The 16872-nt window shown below is 35.2% G+C and overlaps 1 protein-coding gene across 1 annotated transcript in view; it reads left to right on the top strand.

Moving 5' to 3' along the window:
- The first annotated feature begins 11700 nt into the window (after window positions 1-11700).
- LOC138716411 (polypeptide N-acetylgalactosaminyltransferase 1-like) overlaps window positions 11701-16872 on the top strand; it is a 101690-nt gene continuing 96518 nt past the window's right edge. Inside the window, exon 1 of the mRNA XM_069849477.1 lies at window positions 11701-11855. The gene's annotated coding sequence lies outside the window, so the exon portion shown is untranslated. The remainder of the gene's footprint in view (window positions 11856-16872) is intronic.

Raw genomic sequence — 16872 nt, 5'->3', positions numbered from 1 at the left:
AAATACCACATTCAGTATTCCCAACGTAACACACATAACAATTTCCCTCTTCTTACCGCTTAAGCGCGACATTCATTTTACTGCTTTAGGCTTCTAACATATTATTTTTAGAGACGTTTAACATAGTAATAATTATAAATTGGAAACTTACCACTGCAATTTCACCTAAATTGCACTGTTAATTATTGTTTTTAAATATTTGCAAAAATTAAGTAAACTCTACAACTCCACTAAAGTTACTGCATTCCTGATACAAGTAACATTAAGGAAGCCGTGAAAAAATCAACGAGATTCCAGATGCCGATGCAGTGGCGTATACTGGTTAAAGGATTTGGGCTACTGCTGACCCTATTATTACACAAAATATATCTAACAATTACTTTAATTTTAATTGCTATGGTAAAACTAATAATACAAAATTATTACATTATGTTATATTATAAACTTTTTCTTTTGTAATTTCCTTGGGCTACCGCCGGTAACCTGCAAAATACGCCCCTGTGCCGATTTATTACTGCAATGTGTTATATAAATAATATTGTTAAAATATTAAAATGAAAAATAAATCATTACATTTATAGACTGGGGGAAAAAAAAGACAGACGTATATCACAGCCTGCTGGAGTATAGTAAACACAGAAAACATTTTACAGCAACAATGTTGAAGAAAGATATTTTGGTGTTCCGAAGTTGGCGTCATTAAACAGAAACCAACATGGAGATTTCATTGCAACTAATTAGAAATTCGTCTTTCAGGTATGTAATAAATGATCTTCGCACAAAATAATGTACGATACACGAGCGGTATGTTTGTTTTCATGGTCGAGGAAAAGATTGAAAAAGCGAAACATAGTTGAGCTTTTTCAATCTTTTCCTCGACCATGAAAACGTCAACATACCGCTCTTGTAACGTGTATTACTATTCCTACCTGTCATGCAATTAAAACTGCGTAAGGAGTACGTTAGATCTCAGCATTCTCTTGAAAACAGCAGACTACACTTGCCGATTAGTCCTGGGTTGTGAAGAAGGCAGCCGGGAATTGATGCGCTCGAGTGCATGCAGTCGAGAATTTATAACCGGGCAGTTGAACGTTTATTCAGTTGGTCGCGAGTGTTTGAGGTTGTTGCACTACAATTACATCACCTTTTAATGTCTGATAACCAAAACAGCTTACCTAAGAAAGTTACCATTTGTTTTTATTTCTGATAGCACGAAAATTAGGAAGTATTTTGTACATTTAAACAAAGAAACATGATTTTTAAATAACACAATTCTTTAAATGAAATAATGATTTATATTATCAATCATGTTATTCAGCATCCATCTCGTCGAACTCATTATATCAGTAACAAAAATGTTGTTGTTGTTGTTTTCTAATGCCAGGCATTTGACAATAAAGTCATTTGACCTCTTGCACTCCAATATTTTTCAAAGATATTATCATGGCCAGCCACTGAAGCACAGATTTTGAGGTGTTCCGAATCCATTTCTTGGTTTGAGTTGCACAATGGGCAGTTAGGGGACTGATATATTCCAATTCTATGCAGGTGTTTGGCCAAACAATCATGGCCTGTTGCCAATCTAAATGCAGCTACAGACGATTTTCGTGGTAAAACGGGAATTAACTGCAGAGAGTTCCATTTTTTCCCTTGGGATTGTGTTATCAAATTTTGTTTGTTGAAGTCTAAGTATGTAGATTTAATAAATCTCTTCACAGAGTAATACGTAGATTTAGTAACAGGTCTGTAAGTAGCAGTGCTGCCCTTCTTTGCTAAAGCATCCGCATTCTCGTTTCCCAGGATTCCACAATGGGATGGTATCCATTGGAATACAATTCTTTTATTGAGTGATATTAATTGAGAGAGCATTTTAGTTATTTCTGCTGTTTGAGATGAAGGTGTGTGTTTAGAGACTATTGATAGAATAGCTGCTTTGGAGTCTGATAATATAACTGCATTCCTAAATTTATTGATGTGGCATAGAAGATTCCTGAGACTTTCACTTTTTGCAATGATTTCACCATCAAAACAAAAATGTTTAATGTAGCTTAGTAAATATGTGATTGCATAAAAAGAACAGATATTTTGTGATGCATCTCAAATTTCTTCAAATGCAGACATAATCTATTTCAGTCACAGTGTTTAATAAAAGTAAACCAAATCTACATGTTCAATTTGCTTAACATTTTTACAGTAGTGTACATTAAGAGATGCTTAATCGCAGACAATGATTGACGATTGGACTACTTATGGTAAGGTATGTGCAGATACTATTACAGTAAAATCCCTCATATCCGGCACCCAAATAACCGGCAATACCAAGACAACGGAACTTTTGGTTGGAGCAAAAAAAAAAAAGTTTAAATTTGTCACATCTGGGCCATCAGTTTTGCCACATTAGGAAGTTTGCACGAACTTTCATTTTCAGTGAATATTCGAACCTAAAATTAGTGTATTATTTGTGTTGTGTGATGTGTTTTAATAAAGAAAATCCACACAGCTTTTATGTTTATTTAATTATGTTCGAGTCGTCAGTGTTGCCACATTAGGAAGTTCGCACGAACTATAATTTTCAGTGAATATTCGAACCTAAAATTAGTGTAAACTATTATTTGTGTTGTGTGATGTGTTTTAATAAGGGAAATCCACACATTTTTTTATATTTAGTATTTAATTATATTCGGGCCGTCAGTGTTGCCACATTAGGAAGTTCGCACGAACTTTCGTCTTCAGTGAATATTCGAACCTAAAATTAGTGTATTATTTGTGTTGTGTGATCAGTTTTAATAATGAAAATCCACACAGTTTTTATGTTTATTCAGTTATGAGCAAGTGATAGAGAAATAAGCTTCACATGGCTGAAGTTTCAAAATTTGGCACCATGAAATACGAACTTTTTTTTTGTATAGTCTTAGACTGGGGGCGACCGGGTAACTCAGTTGGTAGAGCAGCTGGCCACGGACTGAAAGGTCCGAGGTTTCGATCCCAGGTGGTGACAGGATTTTTTCTTGTTGCCAAACTTTCAGAACGGCCCCGAGGTTCACTCAGCCTTCTATAAAATTGAGTACCGGGTCTTTCCCGGGGGTAAAAGGCGGTCAGAGCATGGTGCCGACCACACCACCTCATTCTAGTGCCGAGGTCATGGAAAGCATGGGGCTCTACCTTCATGTCCCCCAAGTGTCTTCATGGCATGTGACTGGGATACCTTTACCTTTTTTGTATAGGCCTAGACTGGTATTTATTCAATTATCCAGCAAAATCTCGTATCTGAAACTAGCCTGGTCCCTTTGGTGCTGGATAAGAGGGCTTCTACTGTATGTCACATTCAACGACCATATCACGAAATGTCAGGATGGATCAAACAAAATTGGTGCTGAAATTATTCAAAATTAAAAGAATTAATGGAAAAATCGCCATTTGGTTTTAAAATTAATAATTTTTGTTCAATCTTGTCTAGAATTTTCTCCTTGGTTTCTTTAATGTATTTACTTTTGTCCTGTACCATTACGAATATAACACTGTTACAAAATATTATAAGTTAACTGCTCCGTTCAACTAGAGGATAAAGACTAACTTATTGTTTTAATCTTCTTTTTAGTGCTACTTATACTTTACATTTATATTCTTACAGACAACATAGTTTGTTAAAACTTTATTTTATGTTATTTATTTATTAATTTATTATTATTTAAATACTTTATTGTAATTTTTTATTCAATCTGATAGCCTGTATACCTTCTAGGTTCACTAATCAGGTGATAGGGCATTAGGCAGTTTAATAATTTCCATAGCGCATAATGTAAACACATCGATCGAAGACAGTTTTCAGTCTATGGTACCCTCATATGATCAGGATGACTAGTCGTCCGTGATGCTTCAGTTGGGTGTTTTGCTTTCTGTGGAGTCAGGACACACGGCAGCCAGCCTGTGGAGCGAGCGACCGATCATTCATATTATCATGACTTTCAGTGGTCGTTCTTAATGAAATGCAGAGCTCTAATGTACACAGCAATTTTCAGCCCATTTGTATACTTTTCCTGCATAACCTTGTTATGTTGAGTGTGTAGGCTATATTAGACTGGTGGTGAAGTTATAATTTGAACTTTGAGCTGTGGTGTGGAAAAAAGACGCTCTGTTTGTACATATTATACCATTTTTATTTCAAAATGCATTTATTATTGATTTTTTTTGTATTATATCTAGATTGAATTCATGAGGGACACTGAGATGTGCATATTGTGTAAATGTTAAATGCGCCACAACTTTCGGCTCGAAATAGTATTAAGTTAAGATAACTAGATTTTTTCCTACAATTTCCTGGGACAGTTATCAACATCTGAAAAAAATACTTTTGACACTTCTTGTATATCTCTTTTCATGCGAGTTAGTTCATGGAGTTTCGCTGCTTTTTAGCTGCCCAGAACAACATGAGCCATTCACTCTTAAGCAACGTTGCCTTGTTGTAATGTTAAGACTCGGTCACTGTTACTTTAAATACATTCGAAATCGGTTATAACGACTCCGAAGGGATCGCCAGTTTACAGTCGTTATAGTCAATAGTCTCACAAACTGCTTTTTTTTTTTTTTTTTTTTTTTTTTTGCTAAAAATTTCATATGTGCACACTGACATGGCTAATGAACAGAATAGAGTTAAAACTTAAAAAAATCGTAACAGAAATACCGTACGTGCAGTATTTACAATACAGTATTTGTGGAGGGGCTTCCAGGTTATAAGGTCCATAACAAAATGTCCACAAGCACTAAAGGTCCACAAAAAAAATGTCCACAAACTAAACAGTCCAACATTTAAAGTCCTACATACAATTCGTCCATGGAGTGAAAAAGCCCAGCATCTATGTGGTCCACCATATTATAAAGCACATCATACGGAAAAGTCCATCATACGAAAGGTGCAACATACAAAGCTGTTCAACAGAAATGAGTTACCAACTGTAATAATAATTAAGGCCTACATATATTACTGGTCATCCGGCAAGAGGGCGAAGGCAAGCAGTTCCCCCTAGATTTTCTCCTGAAACATGGAAAGTCTATGAATTAGTAATTAATGGCAGACAGCGTACGAATAATGTGGTTGGAGAATTCCACTCTCAATTTCAACGACTTGTGAAGTCATATCACGTGAACATTTGGCGATTCATTAGCCATTTGCAAAGAACAGCAATCGGAAACAGAACATTTAGCAACAAAGGTCCTTGGTGGGCATACAGATATTAGGCAACTAGTAAATAAACGATATATCAATAATTAAATCAGAATTTTCAACATTGTCGGTAATCAAAATTTGTTTGAAAAGGCGACTGGATTATCCAACAAATTTGATCCATTCTGAATTGAATGTTTTTAGAATTGACCAAATTTATAAATACTCTTTAATGAAATTCTATCATAAAAATAGAACGAAATTTGTAGCTCAGCCACATGCTCATAATACAAGACGAAATGAAATTCTTAAATTAGTTGAACCTAAATGTTTCACATCTGCTGCTTTACTACACAGTACAAATTATGGTCCACGGCTATATAATTCGATAATAAAATTTCATCCAGAATTGACTACTTTAAGCAATGAAATTTTCAGATCCAGAATTAAAAAATTTATATGACAGACTTCCCTGTATATATATTATGTACCATGTATTGTAAAACAAGTTTATTTCTATCCTAAGTATATTGTTTCTATCTTGGTTACTATATCAACATGACCTGCACTAATTATACACTAATAATAATTTAATATTAATCCATCAATCTAAACATCGTCTCTTTTTCACTCAGTTATTACTAGTATTATTATTTACTAATTTTATTACACTCTTTATGTGAGCTTTTTTCTTAAGTATTTTGTCTACAAAGTATGTGTATCTGTGTAACGGAACTGTCCCCGAACACGAGCTTTGCTCTTTCGGGGTATTTTAATGTAACGTTTTTATGTATATGTTATTATTAAATAAATAAATAAAAATAAAATAAATTACCAAGATTACAAAGATAGGAATGAAATGTTTCGATATCTTAGACCGATGTCATACGATTTGAAATTATATAGTGACCCTCAAGATGAACAATAGATATATCTTCTGTATTACATATGTAATATGTATAACATAATTGAAATGACAGTAAATTCCTCGGTACTTTCCTTGCAGTTTTCCTTGTTGGACAGTCTAGGGAAATGGACGAATTTATATGTGGACATTTTCAAAAGTAGAACATTTTAAGAAGAGGACTTGTTGACAGTAGATCTTTTCAGGTAAGGACATTTTTATGGCATGGACGAATTTTCTATGTGGACATTTCTAAACGTTGGACATTTTCGTAGAGAGGACCTATTGCACAGTGGACCATATCTCACTTAACCGTGGAGGGGAACTGGACAGGAATTTTTCTTTTAACGTTTATACAATACGTACAGCAATAATATCTCAGCAAAATATATTTTCGCAGCTTAACACGTTCTGTTACAAGCGTGTAATGAGGAAGTCAAATTTACTATCCTTGTTGCAATCCCTTCCCGTGAGACGCAAATTGCCTGTCCGTCAGGAGACGAGGTCACGGTTCACTGGGCTAGCATAAGGACGTGATGTGCACGCAGAATTCAACAGCTGAGAGCTGTGTAAGTCGTTTCGGTCGCTGACCCTCCGTTTCCATGTTGCTCGAGTATGTGAGTAACATGGTTCGTAATTACTAACTATTTAGGACTGGACTGTAGGCTACGGTGTGATCCTGCGCACATCAAGATATTCCATCTAGGCTACACGTCGGTCGTCTCTAGGCTTGGCGTCTTTCTTTGGAGACAACGAAGTGCAGTTTGTGGGAGCTTTGGTCAAGCACAGTCTCCGACCAAAACTTTGATGTTTCTCCGACGAGTATAGTACAATGAATAGCTCTAATGAGCTCTCAAGGAAATCTTCCAATACCGTAATCCCCCCCCCCCCGTATCCGCGGGGGATACTTTCCGAAACCTACCGCGGATAGTAGCGAACCCATACATAACATAGCCTACATACGGGCTATTCCATATGAAATCAATCAGTAAAAAATCTCGCATTTTTTTTATACTCTAATTTTTTCCCTATTTATACAAGGTGCTGAGGGGAGTGCATTTGCAAAAATATACTATCGAAAGTCAAACGGTTTTCGTATTGTTGAGCGACAAATTTAGCGTATTTTAGAAAAACAAGCCTCTTTCAGCGCTCAGAACTCTGGAACCATTTACTGCAGAACATTGAACGAGAGCTCATTTTGAAGCTGACATTTGGTATATTATAATAAGAAGTAATCCTTATTTTTATTGTATACAGAGAAACAGATAATCTGATTTTACTTACTTTTAGGCTTTTTGCCCATTTGTAAAAATGTAAAAAAAAAAAAATTGAGAAAAAACCTTGCATTATTAAGAGGGATTCGGCATTGTTTGCTTAGTGTCACGGCAATAAGTTTCGGGGGTATTAAATAAATTATTTTCACACGCCTAGACTTGAAAGGCGCAACACAGCACGGACTGGCTGAGAGCTGAAGATAAGCGAGCGCTGGGCGTCATTTTACTCCTGTGTTTATGAAAACCTGTGATAAAGCTAGCCCAGCTATGCGCTACTAGACGAAACATAACGTGTTTATGTCTCCTGGCCTTGCTTCCCTCGGCTAGCTCCCGCCTCACAGTCAGCTGGTTAGCTCACGCGCGTACTATTTATTTTCTTTATTTGATATTTTCAATACTTTCTTATCAACGAACCACCAGTAAAAATATGTTTATTTGTACTTTCAATGCGGAATCTAACCATATATTTTAAAAATATTTTTTCGTGGGCAAAGGTGTCTTAATTAAGAAAAATCTAAATTTCTCCATTTCCATAAAAAGCAAGAAAAACTGTTTACTTGTTAATATAAACTTTAACTTTTCAACATCAAAATAAACCATGATTTTCATCATTGGGTGAAAGGGTTTCGGAGCCACAACAGTTTAAAGTTGCTAATTTGATGAAAATACGATAAATTAAAATATTTTTAATTTAAACACTATGAAGTTCTGATGCCTCAAACTTTGCACAACGCATTATATCACAGTTGTCTACGGACAGAAAAAGTTTAATTGTATTTAAAAATTGCAAAGTCAATTTTCTCTATATTTCGGTCGATTTGAGATGGAATAGCCCATACGTATGATATAGTTTAATTGACAGATTATAAACAAGAAGACATTTGGAGAAGCGAATAACAATATTGTAGCAGTAATTAATAATAGTAACTGCCACCCTCACATAAGCCCGCCATCGGTCCTATCCTGAGCAAGATTAATCCAGTCCTTAGCATCATATCTCATCTTCCTCAAATCCATTTTAATATTATCCTTCCATCCACGTCTCGGACTCCACAAACGTCTTTTTTCCTCAGGTCTCCTAACACTGTATGCATTTCTGGATTTGCCTATACGTGCTACATGCCTAGCTCATCTCAAACATCTGGATTTAATTATGTCAGGTGAAGAATACAATGTGTGCAGTTCTGCGTTGTGTAATTTTCTCCATTCTCCTGTAACTCCATCCCTCTTGGCCTCAAATATTTTCCTAAGCACCTTATTCTTGAACACCCTTAACTTCTGTTACACTCTCAAAGTGAGAGTCCAAGTTTAACAACCGTACAGAACAACCGGTAACGTAACTATTTTATAAATTCTGATTTTCAGCTTTCTTGAGAGCAGACTGGATGACAAAAGCTTCTCGACCGAATAATAGCAAGCATTTCCTATATTTCTTCTGCGTTTAATTTTCTCTCGAGTGTCATTTATATTCAGCTACTGTTATTGCAAGATATATGAATTTTTCCACCTTTTCAAATGATAGATTTTCAATTGTTATAACTCAATTTAGTACTATTTAGTCGCAATTATTATTATTATTATTATTATTATTATTATTATTATTATTATTATTAAATTCAGACGTTTGAAATGGACAAGGCATGTAGCACGTATGGGCGAATCCAGAAATGCATATAGTTTGTTAATTGGGAGGGCGAAGAAAAAAAAGACCTTTGGGGAGGCCGAGACGTAGATGGGAGGTTAATATTGAAATGGATTTGAGGGAGACTGGATTAATCTTGCACAGGATAGGGACCGAAGGCGGGCTTATGTGAGACCGGCAATGAATCTGCGAGTTCCTTAAAAGTCATTTGTAAGTATTATTATTATTATTTATTATTATTATTATTATTATTATTATTATTATTATTATTATTATCATTATTGCATTGTAACTTTACCCTCTTTGGTGATATCTGATATTAGTTGGCATCACTGAAGACAGGTCAGCCTTCTAGGAACTACTCTTACGTGATCCTCACTATAAAACTTGAAGGAAAACATTGAGAGGAATTAATCCTGCAGAAACGTAAGAATTCTGGGAAAGGAACGGAGTGGTACCGGACGTAACAGACAACACATTCATTAGTAACATACGTAGTAGATTCTGCCAGTAAATCAATTCATCATTATTGCAGCTGGAGATTTGAAAGTTCATCGGAAGTTTTTCAGCAAGCCTATATTATGTTCTTCATTAATTATAACAAACACTTCGTGGCCACCGGCGTAGCTAATCAGTCGGCTAAGGCGCTTGCCTGCCGATATGCGGTTGGGTCGGTGTGAGTTCGATTCCCGCTTGATATGATTACCCGGTTGGGTTTTTCCGAGGTTTTCCCCAACTGTAAGGCGAAAACCAGGTAGGCTAATCTATGGCGAATCCTCGTCCAAATACCATCTCGCTATCATTAATCCTATCGACGCTAAGTGACCGAGTAGTTGATACAGTGTCGTTAAATAACCAACTAAAAACACTTCGTCTTCTGGATATTAACTGTCGTCACAAATTAACCGGAAACGCAAAACTGCTAGTAGGAACAGAACAGTAATGTCTTCCACTTTTATTTCAATATTTTCATAGCTGTGTACGTACGTAGATGGAGAGTAATAATAATAATAATAATAATAATAATAATAATGATAATGGCGTTGTTAGAGATGATACTAAGGGATATGCTACTGAAGCTAAATGACAGCTGTGAGCAGTATGGGATGAGGAATTAAATTAAATTAAATTAAATTATGGTTTATTTAATTAAGCTCGCAATTGCCGAGATTAAATCAGCGTCGCCGGTGTGCCGGAATTTTGTCCCGCAAAAGTTCTTTTACATGTCATTAAATCTACTGATATGAGCCTGTCGCATTTAAGCACACTTAAATGCTATCGACCTGGGCTGGGATCGAATCCGCAATCTCGGGCACAGAAAACCAGCAATGTACCGACTACGCTACCCAGGCCGACTGGAATGAAGACCATGATCATAGGAGGAAAAGTGAAGATGATGAACTTGCGAATTCTAAATGAGGCAGTAGAGCAAGTGGACAGCTTCAAGTACTTGGGGTGTACTATAAGCAGTAACATGAGCTGCTGCCAGGAAGTCAAAAGGAGGATAGCAATGGCAAAGAAAGCTTTTAATAGAAAAAGGAGCATCTTCTACGGACCTCTGGAGAAAGAACTAAGGAAGAGGCTAGTGAAGTGCTTTGTGTGCAGTGTAGCATTGTATGGAATTATATGATTATGTCTCGTGACCAGAATATTGTACGAAATGGAAACATAAAAATTGGAAATTTATCTTTTGAAGAGGTGGAGAAGTTCAAATATCTTGGAGCAACAGTAACAAATATAAGTGATACTCGGGAGGAAATTAAACACAGAATAAATATGGGAAATGCCTATTATTATTCGGTTGAGAAGCTTTTATCATCCAGTCTGCTGTCAAAAAATCTGAAAGTTAGAATTTATAAAACAGTTATATTACCGGTTGTTCTTTATGGTTGTGAAACTTGGACTCTCACTTTGAGAGAGGAACATAGGTTAAGGGTGTTTGAGAATAAGGTGCTTAGGAAAATATTTGGGGCTAAGAGGGATGAAGTTACAGGAGAATGGAGAAAGTTACACAACACAGAACTGCACGCATTGTATTCTTCACCTGACATAATTAGGAACATTAAATCCAGACGTTTGAGATGGGCAGGGCATGTAGCACGTATGGGCGAATCCAGAAATGCATATAGAGTGTTAGTTGGGAGGCCAGAAGGGAAAAGACCTTTGGGGAGGCCGAGACGCAGATGGGACGATAATATTAAAATGGATTTGAGTGAGGTGGGATATGATGATAGAGACTGGATTAATCTTGCACAGGATAGGGACCAATGGCGGGCTTATGTGAGGGCGGCAATGAACCTCCGGGTTCCTTAAAAGCCAGTAAGTAAGTAAGTAAGTAAGTAAGTAATAATAATAATAATAATAATAATAATAATAATAATACGGGCCTCTTATTGATAAATACTGAAACTTTATTTTACATTATATTATAGTTCGCGATCTTTTGCTTTTAAAGCTCTCTTTGCTAGCTACTGTACATTATCAGTGTTATCATTATTATAGCTACTAAGGAAAGTTCAGTGACCTCTGTAGCCGAAATCATTGTTACAAAAATGAGAAGTTTAATTTTACATCATATTGTAATTATACATTTGACTTTACGTTTTAAAGCTTTATATTAAAGAAGATATTTTAAACATAAGTTGCTGGGGTCCACTTCCCCCTCTGCTACACCTAGCAGAGCGTGTTAGCTCGACAAAAGCTCCTCAGGGTCGCCAGGTGAGTGAAAGTAACAAAAAACATGCTATGGAGGCATGGCAACGATCTGACGCGACGTGTACGTCAGTGCGCATCTGACGGTTCGGTTGGACGCTTCGCAGTTGTTTTACTGTTCGTATTTTCGAATACATCTCTGTTCAGTACGTATGTGAAAGGGTAAGTAATGCTGAAAGTAAAACTGTTTAGAATTATGATTACGATGTGATTCGACTCTCCAAACGGCGTCGTGTTATTTTGTTCATTTCTTTTTGAAGAGGTTTTCCTTGACTGCCACGATCTTCGTTGTTTTTTTGTGATAAGGTGCGTACACACTTAGCGAACGAACAACGAACGAACGACAAACGATTGCATTCGTTGATTGAAATCGGTACGTGTGTACGTCGCAGCAAAGGCAAACCGATCGTTTGGTTTGCCTTCGGAAGTGATCCGTCGCTTGTCGGTACATCAAAGGAAGTTGGTATTCGTTGTGGACGGGATTTGCCACTAGCTTGTAGTTCGTAGCAGAACGCAGCGCTTAGTTCAATTTCACTAACAGGATGTCGAAACTGGAGTGGACGGAAGACGCTGTTATAAATCTTATTAATGCATATAGGGAGCAGGAAACTTCATGGAATCCCAAGTATCCTACTTACCACAATAAAATAAGAAAACATGATGTTTGGGAACCTATTGGAAAGATGTTTAGCTGCAAGATAGGCGAGTCAAACACGTGCAAAATTTGAAAATTATTTTTGTTTATTTATTTTCAGTGGATATGTTTTTTGTTTATTGTAGGGAGCAGAAGTCAAAAAGAAAATTGAAAATTGAATCCCTACTGACATCATTCTGGAGTGAAAGACAGAATTCCATAAAAAGTTCTGGAATGGGGAGTGACGAAGTGTACGAGTCAACTTGGTTCGCGTATAAACATATGTCGTTCCTTTTGGACAAATTCACGCCCAGGAAAAACAAAGTTCCAACCTTGTGCACACAAAATAAATTATTGGCATTGAAAAGTGTATTTTCGTAAGCATGATGCGCATACGACAAACACAGACAAATCTCTCTTTTTAATATTTTAAGATAATTATTGTCAGTGAGGTATCCATGTACTGAAACTTTCCCCTGGGGCTTATTTCATAAAAGTAATAATTTAATACCATTACTAAAAAGGTAATAACATTAAGTAATATTATTACTGTTCTGTTTCATAAAAGTAATATTTAATAATATTATTTATTACTGTAAACGCTCATATTATTACTAAAATAAATAATAATATTACTAAAGTGTTTCATAAAGCAGCAAAGATAATTAAATTTATTAATAATATTAACGTTAGTTCCATGACTGTATTTTAAGTAATAGTTTAATAATTTGTAAAAAGTAAATGCCAATGTAGGGTTAGATTTTGAAGATAAAACCATGAAACCATTTGGAATGGATAATTCTGACTCAAATAGTGATGAAGAGGGAGTGTTTGTCCGACGTCCAAGAAATTTTAGACAACGAATATCCTACAACCATATGCAAGAAAGTTACGAATATAATGAAATAGTTGACCTTTCAATTCGAGAACTTTTCGCAAAAAACTCTGTTCCTTCAAGTTATTTTCACGTCTTTTCCCCATTTTAAAAAGCATAAGAGACAAAATGAATGACTAACAAAGTCCCTCTCCATACTTAAAAATACTTACAAACTGTCATAGGCGCCAATGTAGGTGGACCAGGCTGAAATTGAAAACTATCTTATCTAATTGTAAAAGAGGAACAATTGGAAAGGATGAAACCTAAATTAAATTCAATTACAGTATAGAACTGTTAGAAAGTAATTACTGTATATTTTACATTATTTTATGTTATTTGAATGATTAAACTTAACGTTTTTCCCTCCTTTCTCGTCATTTTTTAAATTATAATAATTGTTCAGAAATATATGCCTATGGGACATCTACATCACAAAATACAGTAATATTAATATTTTCTGTACCTATTGAAATGTTTTTTTCAATGTATACTTGTGACAACCTGAATCTATATACTCTTCACTAATTAACATTGTGAAGATCTTGGTGAGCCAAAATCTTTTGCATACATATATCAACAAGTAGATCTATTACAAAATATGTGGACTACTTTAAACCATCCCTATTGAGGGCATAAACTAAAATTAACTTACGAGATTTATAGGTACCGTATCCACAATTCCACATCACAATCTCTAATTAGAACATATGTATTTGCATTTTGTATAGTCAGGTAACTTCTTGAAAATACTACTTACAACATAATCAGCAATAAAAACCCATTAAGACAATTTCAGTATTTTTATTAATTTCGTCATAACATTAATCTTTTACAACATCCACACCTTCAAACTCAAACACTATATTTCCTAGGACCGACTTCACCGCGTAAGTACTTATGTCGTTATTGCATTACTTATTTATTTTTGGTAAAAGAGTAATTTTTATGTGTATTTATTTACGCTTGCACCAATAATTTTTAAGTCTTTTTATATAAGTACTTGCGCAGTATTCCGAATTATAACGGAACTTGAAATATCTTACATAAGACGCTTTGCAGGGTCCACTAACCCTGTCGTTAACACTGTCCTTAAGGCTGGTACAATATTGTCATCGAAAGTTTTCACTGCTTAACATTTTCATATGGTACCTACTTCTTTAGATAACGAGGTCCAAGTTTTACACACGCGCGCGCACACACACGCTTCTGTCACTGATACACTGTTTTTGGAATTGCAAACTTTACAACAGCAGAGACGTGAACAATTAGGAATGATAAATATCTGTTCACAATATTTTAGATTTATCATATTGTTTCTTTTACTCGTAAATCAACTGAATCAAATAACAGAAACAATAACTTCGAGTTGCAGTGATTTACAATCTTATCTGAAATAAATTGTCTCCCAAACCTTCACACATATTACGATTTACTCTGTTGTTGCTATTAAAGATAGTACTTCAAAACATATTTCATTCAACAACTGTTAACAGAGAGAATAATATAAATAGCTGTAGAGTGCAGACCAACTTGATTATGTTTGTCAGCCTTAACCTCAAATCATCTGGCTACTGTACGTATTTTATGACTCGTGCAAAACGTTTATGAAACAGAATTTAGTCGGTTAATAAAATTGTTTTCATGACTGCAATACTATTACTTAATATTATTACTGTGTTTATGAAACAGGCCTGCACTTGCTATAATTATATTTTCGTCTGCCTTTATAGCGGATAATCAGCGAATGTGAATGTTTTCTGACAATTTGCTGATGATTTGTACGTCGCTTCAAACAGCGAACGAACAACGAAGTTTTGCTTCATCATTCGTTCGTTGTTCGTTCGCTAAGTGTGTACGCACCTTTATATGCAGTGAGATTCTTTCATCGTTGCACATGATTATAACCAACAATTTTCCGGTTTTTCTACAAGGTTAAACGTTTTTAATTCTTCGCAGACTATTTTTTTTTCAGTGTATATTTAGTGACTGCTCTTAAATTCCACATTTTTGCCACTACAATATATTGTTTCAGTTGATTGTTGTACTTCCATTGAGTTCCGAAACGATTTTTGCTATGCGACTTCATAATGTGTTTTAGTACCTTCTAAACATGGCGGCAAACAATTTTTTTTACGAAGATTAAAAAATCTGATAAGTTACAGTATGTTCTACACAAGAAGCTTCAAATCTCAGGTCCCTTCTCCGTACAAGAAAAAAATAAGTTACGTTCTAATTTGTGGATTTTTTTACGTGGCGGGTCGAAATGTCTGTGAATTTTTAGATATATGTGATATGCTAAAATAGGGGTAGTTTCCTAGTACCCGGTACTCGTTACATAGGTCGTTTTTATGTTTACACAGTGGTTCCTTTCTGAAAAAAATTTTAATAGTGTGTTACTACATGTGATGCTAGTCAGTTTGTAATATATTTTTGGTCCAGGGAAAATATACATCTTTTATGATTATACAACAATGGCTGACTTAACAGCCTATGTAACGAGTACCGGGTACTAGGAAACTTCCGAAATAGGATTGAAGGTTTTTTTTTAAGTTTTAGAAAATTTAAATCGTAATGACATTTCAGTTGTCATTGCACTTTCGGTACTGTAGGCCTACTGAATTTCATAGTTGACATAAATTTAAAATTTCGTGACATGAATTGCCCCTTTTCTTTGCAACCAATTTTGAAAATAACCTAAAACTGCAGAAGTAATGAATATATATATATATATATATATATTTCCTCTCTGAAATTGCATAGGATTTTTATTACTTATACTTTTCCAAAGGTGCAATTTACACCCGAACAGAGACAAATTTCCATTTTATTAGCTCATTTACCTTTGATTGATGTTCTGGCTGATCTGTATATTATCTATTATCAGGCAGTACATCTCACTTGACGATATGTCAGAGGAAGAACAATAAAATTGTTTGTATGCATCTGAAGTCTGATTAGTGTAGGCGTAATATGTAGCTAATCGGCGATGTATGCAATGGAGGGGGAAAGGAACTGGCCATCCTATCCCATTATCTCCTGGCCTAGTTGCCTCATAAGTTGTGAGGTTCAGACTTGTCTTCGGACAGTTGACTAAACAACAACAACTAGCCCATAAAAAAGACAAGTTTGAAAGAAAAAATTGTCAAAATTTTGTGCAGTTTTTTACATTGCAATTATTATAATTTTTTCAAGGTCTGCTATAAAAATTTATCTATAAAGGTCGAAAAATTATCAACAAATTAAAGCCGTAAAAAGTTTGAAATTCTGAAAGCTAGTGCCGTTTAAATTGTGCAAATATTTAAAAGTGAATATCACAACAGTTGACTGTAGGGCGGAAGCGACTGAAACTTTGTACATTTGTTAAGTAGATATTAGCGTTTGATATTAAAGCAAAAAGTAATTTAGAAATTTTTTATAATATAAAAAAATCACCTCATTCACCCATAAAAATAATCCTTAACACGTGTTCTACCTGAAATGGGAAAAAGGCTGCTGTTGACTTAAAGAAGGGTTTGAACTGTGGAGCAACAAGTTTTTTTTTGCCTAGCACAGACAGATCAGTGAGGTCTGTTGACGTTATTATTGCTTTTAAAGCTGATGGTCAGGGGATTATTGTCGACTCAACAGTTCGGTTCGAGATGGAATGACATGAACCTCTTGAATCAACT

Source organism: Periplaneta americana, chromosome 16, assembly GCF_040183065.1.
Source record: "Periplaneta americana isolate PAMFEO1 chromosome 16, P.americana_PAMFEO1_priV1, whole genome shotgun sequence".
NCBI lineage: Eukaryota > Metazoa > Arthropoda > Insecta > Blattodea > Blattidae > Periplaneta > Periplaneta americana.
This window is presented reverse-complemented; position numbering and strand designations above follow the sequence as displayed.